This window comes from Frieseomelitta varia, unplaced genomic scaffold (genome assembly GCF_011392965.1).
Source record: "Frieseomelitta varia isolate USP_RPSP 00005682 unplaced genomic scaffold, Fvar_1.2 scaffold_330, whole genome shotgun sequence".
Classification (NCBI taxonomy): domain Eukaryota; kingdom Metazoa; phylum Arthropoda; class Insecta; order Hymenoptera; family Apidae; genus Frieseomelitta; species Frieseomelitta varia.
In genome coordinates, this window is record NW_025110069.1 from 95,302 (window position 1) to 106,455 (window position 11,154).

The window sequence follows — 11,154 nt, forward strand, 5'->3', positions numbered from 1 at the left end:
TTTGCTCTCTCTCTCTAATAATCAGTTTTATTTTCAGAAAATTTTTCTAACCGCGCGCAATGCGGTCGATAGAGTCAGTGTTTGTTGCGCAATATTTTAATATTTTTCTGAGCAAAATAGCTCCTTAAATTAAATTATTAATTCATTTAAATTATAATTCGCGAAGCTAGAATCAGTGAGTCCGCCGATTGTTATTTAACGCGCGCGTTGATAGCCTTTTATTTTTCTTTTTTCATATTTTTTCTTATTCAATACTCGTTTTCGGTATTAAAGTCAGTGCTCAAGAGGATAAGGCCTCTCCAGGAAGTCAAGATCGTAAGTAGTTTTATATATTGTACTCTAATTTATTCAACTTTTCAAATTTAACAACAAAGTATAATGTTTGACTTTTTGTTACAGACAATTCACATCAGCAATAATTTTTTTTTATTTCTGGGGGAAAATCCAACGGTGGCTCTAAAGCCAAGAATGTAAGAACCTTTCATTATCTCCAACTTAAGATTTTGCTTTGCTTTAAAATACAAATTCTAATGTTTAATATTTTGTTACAGGTCTTCTACACTCTCCACTTCCCCTAAGCTTCTAAGGATTTTACGACATTTTAAAAGCTAAGAATGTAAGTACTTTACCACATTGTACTTGAATTAATTCTATTCTCTATAGTTTTCTTTCCATTGAAATTGAATATAAGATTATAACTAAAATAAAAACATTTTAAATTATTAGAGTCTCAATTTTTATCATTATTAAAATTTAAATTTTTACAAATAACATTGTGCCTTTATACATTTTAGAAATTTTTCACAACGTTCCACCATGGAATTCTCAGTGGTATCTGCTTGATGAAGATCATCATGACGACTTTTCTTGGTCCACTGCAGCATCGTTTTTCGCAGTGAGTCGCATGCATTTTTGTTCCTCCGGTCACTCAATCATGTCGTAGGACGAAAGGTCCGAATCGACACGAGTGACTGGTTGTATACATAGAATTTGTGATGAGCATAGTGACCGCGGGTATTTTTTATACTCGCGAGTAGTAACATCTTTTCAGGTTTTTTATGTATTAGTTTAGGATAGGGCTTCTTGCACATCGCGATTTTAACAATTAGTTTAAATACATGCAATTCTAGTAATTACTTATAAAATCAAAATATCTTCACTATAAATGTTCGCAAAAGCAATATATGAATATCCATACGAATAGATAAATTATAAATATTTATAAATAATTATTATTAAAATGATTTCGTTTGAACATTTTGTAGTAGAGAAGACAGATACTCTCTGACTCCGTTGCTGTGAAAAATATTATTACTTATTGATATTCGTGATACAAATTTTGTTATAATAATTAATAATTCTTAACTTCATCTTTTCTTTTATAATAATATTGATCGATTTAATTAATTAAGTTTTATAATTATAAACTTCAATAGAATTTGAAATATAATAGATCAGAATTTTTTCCGTAGAAAAATGTATAAAATTTTATGTGCAAGAAGATGCTTCGCGACAGGCAGATTTTTTAATCAAAGCAACAAGTTTGAACATTGCTTTCGCATTTTTGAAAATGTGTTTTGACGAAGAAGTCGCCTGAGGTTATTAATATTTAATTTAGAGTTAATTATTTGATTTTGATTGTTTGAGTCAATTATTAGATTTCATATTATCTTGTTCAATAAATTCAATTCTTGTTCATTGTCTTCATTCTCTTGTCATTTAAATAATTTTTGAAAGAGTAGAGTCATTGAAAGAGTAGAGTTTGAAATAAAATAATGCAATAGTCCGTTAGATACAAATCACATAAACTAATTATTATCGTTAGTTCAGGATTTTCAGGTTTAACCCCTTCCGTGTTCATTGTCAGGATCTCACTCACGTGCCCAGGTGCTACTTGAGTGGGTGAAAGACATTGGGCACGATGAGCATAGTTTATAATTTTATAAAAAATTTGTCAGCGACTGACAGTGTGTTAGCGTATCGTGCACGACGTATTTTCCGCATGTGTGTGTGTGTGTGTGTGTGTGGTTAGGATGTGGAATTGCGTCGTTTCTATTGTTTCATACATTACAAGTTGAAATATTTATACTTTAATTTGAAGTATGATTTTATTGTTATAATACCTATTGAATACAAAATACTATAATTATATTATTAATTACACTATAAGTCAATTATAATTAATATAATTAATATAAATTATAATTAATATAAATTCCAAGTCAATTTGCACTTTTGTTAGTAATTCTTATAGAAATTATACATATTTTTTCTCAGTTATTAATATTTCACATCTAGCTGTAAATATAAATGTGTTTTAATCTCGTTTTATGCAATGGTCGTTAGCCATTGTCAGTCGATTTCAGGAAAATGGTACGTAAATTAGAGAGTGAAAGTTGCGTGTTAAGCTCGGAGTGTCGGAGGCGTCCCGGGATGTCCTCTCTAGTGTAGGTTAGGTCTGCGCCCGAGTAGTATGTGTGAGAACCGTGGAGTGAGTGTGTTGGCGTGCCTGTTTTGCCATTTTTTAAATATAGGGCGACTGATTAGGATAGGTAACATACTTTCTGGTGTGAATGCATTTAATTATAAGTAGGTAGGGCCGGGCAGGTTGGCACAGTCTCTGCTCGCGTGTCCTATTTTCGCGTGTCCAACCTGTTTCAGGAAATCCAATTTGAAAAATCGACAGTGAAATTGGTACAAATGGAGCATGCCACTTGTTTCTGGTTTTACTCTTCGATTTTTCGAATTTAGTNAATGATTCCAGAGCATGGGAAGTCATTCTCGTTACTACTTTGTCACTATGCTCTTTTAGTATTTGTAGTTGTATTTCTTTTCTCCGTCATCATTCACCGTCACTTTGGGCAAATTCCGATTTTTCTTATTAGCGTTGCGAGAGATGGATTACGGTTTAAGTTAGAGTTGCGAAGAAATGATAATCGCGTTTGCTTTAGAGTTGCGAACCATGATATCGCGATTGTCTTTCCCAATTTTGATTGTGAATTTTTTCTAGTTAGTTTGAATGCTATACGTAGTAAAATTTACCTTGTTATTTCTTGTTTTAAATTAGATTTGAAGAGTCATTGCTTTTAATTAATTTCAGAATGTTGGAATATTTGAAGTAGCTTCTTGTTCATGCAGTAGCTTTTATATTGTTGATAATAATTTTCATTGAATTTGGTTTTAGAGTTAGTGTTGCAATATTGTTCCATCGCGATTTTCAATTAGTTTCTTATGTTAGTGTTGCGATAATGAATGACCGCGTTTCTTGAAGTAGAATTGTGCCCAAATTCTTCCACTGAAATCTTTGTGGAAGGTTGTTCCTGCTTCTGGATCATCTGATGCAGCTACAAGAGCTGTGCAGAGGTGGTCATTCATCAGCAACCTCCAGCATGGTTGCACTGGACGCGTCGCAATTAGTGTTGCGTGTTTCTGAGGATGAGTGCATAGATTAATAGCGTTGCGTGCTTATTTTCGGGAGTTTTGAACATGACGAAGCACTCTTCGCGTTTGATTTGTAAAATTTCCTATTTCACAATTAGTACTAGTGAGTTAGTGTTGCGAAACAAGATACGGTTTATTGCTCGAATGTAGATTTGACAGTAGCTCTTTTGGTTACTGTATAATGAATAAGAAATGTTTTTTGATAGCCCTTCTGGCTACTGTTTTAAATTTTCTTTGTCGGTAGACCTTCTGATTACTGTGTTAGGTTTTCTTTTTCAGCATCCCTTACTACTGCGTTCGTTATTGAAAATACTACTAGAAAAATATTTTTTATATAACTTTCGTAACTTTATTACGAGTTGTAAAATGCAGAATTTTGTTGTATATTTACATTTTTTAATAAAATTTATTTGAGCTGACAGGTTCTTTAATAATTTTATTAATAACTTTAGAATTTTGATTTGCTATATGAAAAAAAACCATCGCAATTCCGTAACGCGTGGATAGAGCTCTTTGTGATGCATAATGGAATGATTTCGGTTAGTTATTAGCTTCACATTTCGGTATTGAAAATTTGACCTTGCCTTGTAATGGATTTCAAAAATTATATTTCTGGCGCATTCACTATTTGATCAATTTTGTTTTTACTTGATGCAATTCTCCAATTCAGCGTAGAGTGATTTCTTTTTATTATGTCGGTGCTTCATGGCGTGGAACACCGAAAGTCCCATAAGATACATGGTCTATTCGTATACCTTGTCTGTGCTGTACGTATATAAAAGTTATAAATTTTTTGTACTTGTTGTAGATAAGTACCTACTTCGAGCGTTGGAAAATAATAATAACTTTTCATCGACAATATAAAATGTTTCTCAAGTGACGGTGAGATGTTATAATGAAATGAAGAATTTTCTGGGGTAGAATGAGCCTGCGGGGAAAGCTACATTTGTTTCAATAGGCAGTAATTACAGACATCGTAAATGCGAGAGTTTAGAATGACCACTTCAAAGAAAAGTTCTCGCGCGAATTTCCCCCTCAAATTGGAAAAGTTTAATAGCTCCCCAAAGATATTTGACGGTTCCTGGATTCTGCATTCGCCGTTTTTTGTTTTTCTTTCTACTTCCTATTTTCCTGGCTCTCTATCTCTTGGTGCAAAATTTCTTCGCAACCTCTTACCTTGGCGGGTACACGTAACGAAGAAAGTATCGATCGGCGAAACGCGTGTTAAATACAAGCAACGTAATATGTAATTTGTCGTAGATGTCAGTTGAAAGAATGTATCGCGTCGTCACCTCTAAACCTCATTAGCCGAGAAAAATGTGTTATATCAATGGACCATATTACATTACAGGGATCCTTTTCTTGTTCGTCGTTAATCACCAACTTTCATAACTCTCTCGTCTGCGTAAAAAATTCTGAAAAGAAAGAGGAGCGCGCGCACGTTTATAACTTTCTTCATCGTGTATATTATACTTTCTAATTTAATATTTTCACGGGGACGTGAATTTTCTTTTTCGCTTTTTTTTTCTTTTTTTTTTCTATATCGATCGTAATTTCGGATCGTAATTAACTGCTACGTTTCATTAAAAAGGGATTTAGCGCATTCTCTCGTAATAGCTGCCGGTGCGCGATATAAACGAGAATCGGGCAAGTTTCTCTGCAAGAACGAAGGACTCGCATCGTTGCTTCCATCCTCCATTTTGATCTCAAACTGATGATTGTAAATGTAAAAAGAATGAAGAATGAAATGGAATTGAAATGGAAAGAACACGTACGTTATCCATAAATGATTTCTTCAATCGCTTTAAATTTCACGAAACGAGAGGTAACTCTTTTACCGAGTCGTCGTCGCGAGCGGATCCATCGTTTTCAATCGATCATTTCGCAACTGCAGTTTCTCCCAAATGTGATCGTACTACACGGTTTTTATCTTTGTTTCATTTCGACCAGATTTTACGTGAAATTTTCTGCTTCGTAGCGCTCGATATGACTCTCTAGAACGAACGATAGCATCGACAGAGAAAGAGAGAAGGAGAGAGAAAGAGAGAGAGAGAGAGAGAGAGAGAGAGAGAAAGAGAGATGAAGGAGTGAAGAGAAAGAGGAATAAGAAACGGAGGAGGAAATGTACGATATGGACCATGCGGGACATGATAGATCGTTCGGGTATCTCTTTTCTCCGATTGCCCGTGTAACGTGGCCATCGTACAGGCACGAAATGCTGCCATATTACTTCGTTTCGCTCGACCTGCTGCGCTCTCGAGGCGTCTCAGAAGGAGCACGCCTTTGCTCGTCGCAATCTTGGCCATCTTGCCCGACCGTCTGCGGATTGTCACGTGCCGGAACGCGGTTTCAACATTTTTATTGAGGTTCTCAGCGAGTTTTTTCGTAGTAGATCCAGCCTGTCTAGGAACGACTGCTTCTCGCAAGATACTCAGATATTTTCTCAACGAACTCACCACGTGGCAAGGCACGTATGTACACATCATTTGATGGTATATACATGCGTATTAAATCACAAGTTTCACTCGAGGTTTGATAAATCTTCGAAGCTCGAATCCAGCGATTAAAGTTTCCGCGTGAAAATGATCCGTTATTAATGTCCTCGCGCCAATTTTTTGCCCAATCCACCCACGAGGAGTCATCTATTTCGGTTCATTCGTCATCTAACACCGCGGCAGCCTGAGCCCCGTTGCTTTGTGTGCGACCGTACGACACGAACGGCGCTTGTTTCTTGCAGACTGACTTTTTCTGATAAATGTGCCCGGCAAATGGCAAAGAACGGATCTCTTTCTCTCTCTTTCCTCCCTTTATCCCTCGACTTTTACACCCGGCACGGTCCCGACCGTGGCGGTAGAAAATTTCGTCTATTAGAAAGCCCTGTCAGCTGTCACGCTTTCGCGACACGCAACCGAGTTTTCGAAGCTCGGTGGCACGTGCTTTGTCAACTTGACGACAGGAAACAACGAACATCGATATCCATTATCAATAATTATCAATTACTGTCTTAACGTCACTGTAGAAAGATTGCGTTGTCGCTAAACGTACGTGTGTATTGCGTTATTTGAAAGTGAAAATGTTGATTTACTCCGCGCACTCTGACAATTTGGTCGTGGACAAGGTGTAAGTTTCTCGAAACAAGCGTGCAAATTGTGAGAATGATTACGAACGATTACGTGTCCCCGACTACAGTTTGCCAAAGTGAATACCGGTAGCTGCGAAATTTCGATGCTTTCGTCAAGTTCTTTAGTAAATCCTCTGGCATCGTGGAAAGTTTCTCTCGCGTTTCACTCTAGTGGCATCAAGATTTCTGGCAACCAGTTACGAGGAGAAGCCATGTCTTAGGCGATTTAACACCGGGGGAAACGGATCATCGAAGACGTTGCAAAGCCTTTTAGGCCGGATGCTGTCAAATTACTGAGGGTCGACCTGAATTCACGGTGTTGGACGCTTTTTCACCCACCTCCTCGTGGAACTATGTAAAATAAAAGACCGGCACACGTATATAGCGTTCACTTTTAAGTGCTACGTCCTGCACGTGACACTCGGTAGGAAGTTGAAAGGCAAAGCGCGGCGAACTTGGGGTGTCGAAGTTCATCGATGACCTGGTTTAGAGTGTTTTTAATGAAACTGTCCAGGCGATTGAAAGTCACTTTCGTGATTTATAACGAACCAGCGAAGAAAAGAGTCTGCTTGTCGTTTCTTTCATCAAATGTGCGTGGAACGCAGAAGAGGATTAAGATTACGCCTCAGACGTTTGCCATTGAAACTGTCGGAACGAACGTTGAAACCATCGAGAATTTGGTTCGGAAAGAAATCGAGTTGTCGCCACCTGCACGCAATAGCGTTTCATAACTTTTATGAAAGAGTTTCGAATGTCACAGGATTAACGGTGCCACTTGTAGCCCGGATTCTCTCGATTTTCGCCAACAGGAGATTCGTAATCGCGAAAGATCGCGCCGCAACTTTTGAAAGACATCGCGGAGATCGTGGCCAACTCCAACAGAACTGTTGGCCATTAATATCAAGTTGCACTTCAAGCGCAACTCTCCGAGACTCACAGTTGTCTCCAATTTCTCTTGGTGTATCATCTCCGCTGCAAAGTGTGATAGCTGATATTTGCGTGTCCGTGCAAATCGCCCAAATCCTAGTGGAACATATTTACGTGCACAAAATGTACAATGTGAGAATGTACATATCAATTTATAAATCGATATTGCGATCGTTGTTGGAAACATCGTTTTACGTTGATATCGTTGTACGCCCGATGGAAAAGGAACTTAAAACTTTAATTACACTCTCATTTTATTTATTAAGAACGCGTCGTTTGGAGATTGTGACAACGATTTGTCGAGCAAGCTCTTTTCGATGCACGTAGTTCAAAATTGGATTGCAAGATGTCGCATAAATGACTTATCGAAATATACTCTTTTATCAAATTTTGAAGAAAATGTTACTCAAAACTGAAACCAATAATTGATGTCTGAGAGTTAAGATCGCAACTGATAGTCATGAAATCTGGAGGACATCGAGAAATTGACGAATTATCCTACTTTTTGATGATAAACATTTCAAGTTCCAAATACATTTAACGAATCGTTGATGAAAATACTCGAACGAAAACAGAACGCAATATATTTCCAATATATTTCTACCTTTTGCTCTTTTCCAAGAGAAGGATAAAGTGTTGACCGTGTTGACAAAGATATATGTCATATAAATAGTTGACGTTCGAGCGCGAGGCGCGAGTATGACTCGAAAATTTTTGAACTGCACCTGGTCTCGAACCTGGTTTCGGAACGAGAATTATTGCGAAAATCCGCGCGTCCTCTGGATCCCGGCTTCTGTCGGCATTCAGGTTAATTAGCGTTCTGTCGCGGTGCCGTTACGGTGCCGTTACGGTGCCATTCGAGTGTCTTGAGCACGCTGGTGATATCGGTTAATCGATAATATCGAGAATATTCAGGTAATAATCGGCCGATAGCGTGCGACTCCATCAGAAGAAACAAACATTTGTTCGATCGATAATACGGGCAACGTTCGTCATCGTGGGATAAACGATCGTTAAACGAGCATTATCAATTTCGATGGGAACCAAAATGGAAAGGCTACCACCTACTACTACCTAGAAGAAGATATAATGCAACGTCGGTTATCGTTATACGAAACTTCCTCGAAATACTGGAAGGGGGCTAGGCAAAAATTCGACGTCCCCGTGCGTAAATCATCGTACACGATGAAAAGGGCAAGGATAAGCATCGTAATTAATATTTATCAACGCTCAACGAACGCTAATATCGGCGATGAGAAATTAGCAACGTTCTGCGAAACGTTCTGAAGTTTCGACGCGCGACGTTTGCGAAATAAATAAGGCGAATAAATAGGGAAAAGCAACGAAGCAATCCATTTAATGATTTACACCCGTGTCGTATCTTACACGCGTTCGATAAATTCATCGGCGATAAATACTTTGATTTGTCGTAATCCTCACTGTATGCTTACCTGTGATTTAACTGTAAGGCTTCAGCGATCGATAAGAACGATCAATGGTGTTTGAGCCATTGTTTCGCAGATGTTTAAAAGCCACGTTCAAAAATACATTGGCGTACGATGTTTCGTACAAGCCTGAAAATCTACGTAAAACACGTATCGATGCAACGTTCAAACATCAGCGAACAATGAGCGCCGAAGCAGCGCGTTAAAACAAGACGAAACCATCACCGTTCACACTTCATCGGCGGAAAAAATTGGAAGAAATTTTATCGAACAATAAAATTCGAGAAGATTCTTTGTTCGTGTGTTCAGGTGTACTCAGGAGTGCATCACATTAGACTCTCAGTCAGAAAGTCTTGTCATTCTTCTCTGTTCTTTTGCGTCCTGCGACTAATCCTCGAAAAAAAAAATCCTTGAAAAGAAAAGAAAAAAAATAACGCACTTTGAAAACCAGCGACAAATGCACATTCACTTGATTAATCGAAAGAAACGAAAGAAACGAGTCTAGCCAAGTACGACTTTCTGAGGTAATCCAACCAACAATAAGAGAGAAAATTACGGCAGTGTCTTTGAAATATAGGTACAATGAATTCCAAATAATCTGCTTTCAACGTCGAAGTATTGAAGAAACGTTTTTCAAAAATGACTTTTAAGTTAACGATGCGAGGGAAAAGCCCCCTCTGAAATGAAGAAAAAAGAAACAGACGAAGAGAAAAAAATAAATCGGAGAAGGACACGAAGATATTCCGATACTAGGAATTTCACGATGAAATTGGCTCTGGCAGTGGAATTTCCCGTACGCGACAGACCATCGTCTTTCAGTTGATTGATGCTCGATTTCCCACGTAACCACGTAACCATCGAGCATCGTCGCTGTTGTTGTCGAGGAAGGTCGTCCGGCTCACGTAGCTGCACTCGTACGAATCGTGGAACGAAGTAGAAAGATCGACAGGGGCGAAAGGAACAAAAGGTAGTTTGAGCAGCGTAGCGTTAAGGAGTATCGGCAAGTGCTAAGCACGCCACTCGGAAGCTGTTAACCACAAAGCGGTGGTCTAGAACCGTTGATTCTTTCCGAAGCTGACTCGCGAGCGCATCGGTAATGGGAGCAATGGAATCAAGTATGCCGGTTTGCGACTAACGAATGGTAAAAATGTCAATGTGAAGAGCTACATTCGATAGATTGAGAACTCGCGGCGTTTACAAATTACGTTCGGCCAGAAACAGACGTGTTGCGAAAATATCCAAGTTCGAGCCACCGAGGACAAAAACAAAAATTCCCTTTTATGGTTTTTAAGTACAAGCAGTAGCAGGTACATTCGTAGCAGCGATAACCGTGGCTGGATTTAATTAAGATCTGATTCCGCTTCGAGTAACAAGTATGAAAATGAAAATGAAGAAATTATAGTGTGCAGAGAATCGTGGCAGGAATGGATATTGCCTTTTTAAAATTGAAAAAAGAAAAGGGAAGCAAATTAGCTTAAGTAGCGGTAAATTATTTGAAAAATATGTTGCGGTAATGTAAATGTAACGTTAAGCGATTTCAATGACGTTAATTGGTCGAATCTCGTTTGGTTTAGCGAGCATTACGAACAATTGAAAGCACCAGGAAACACTTTCCGGACACTGACCGAATAAAATCTACGTACATGCGGCAGAGAGTAGCTGGAAACTAAATTGGAACGCGGTGAAGCTTGAAAAATTAATAACAAAAATGCCGCAATTTGCCGCACAGATGCGACAGAATCTCCCTCAGAGCGCAAATCTTTTCAAACCAAACTTTTCGAAGGAGATCGTGCCCCTTGGTTAAATTACCTCGTATCGCGATATCTGTAATTCCCGAATTGACTTTAAGCACAAACGATTTCGCTCAGCAAGCGTTCAGCATCTTTTAAATTTTTTAAATTGCCGCTGTTTCACACTAGCCAGTTACGATTTTCCATTCTCCGCCTGATAATGCGGACGGAAAAAGTAGTTGCCGCTATTTGCGTTTGAAAATATCGGGAACTCGATGGTCGGGACGAGTCGGGAAGAGGTCGGATTCCCGAAGGAATCGGGTTTCCCGAAAAAGTCAAGATTCCCGAAAATTTCGAGAACTCGGCTACCGTTTCTCGAACTACTCTACAATGTTGTATAGCAGTCTACAAACTATGTAAATATACAGTTCAATTTCTTCTGTCAGTTTTCGTGAAGTTATTGGAAACACGGATTCTAAGAATCGTGTGA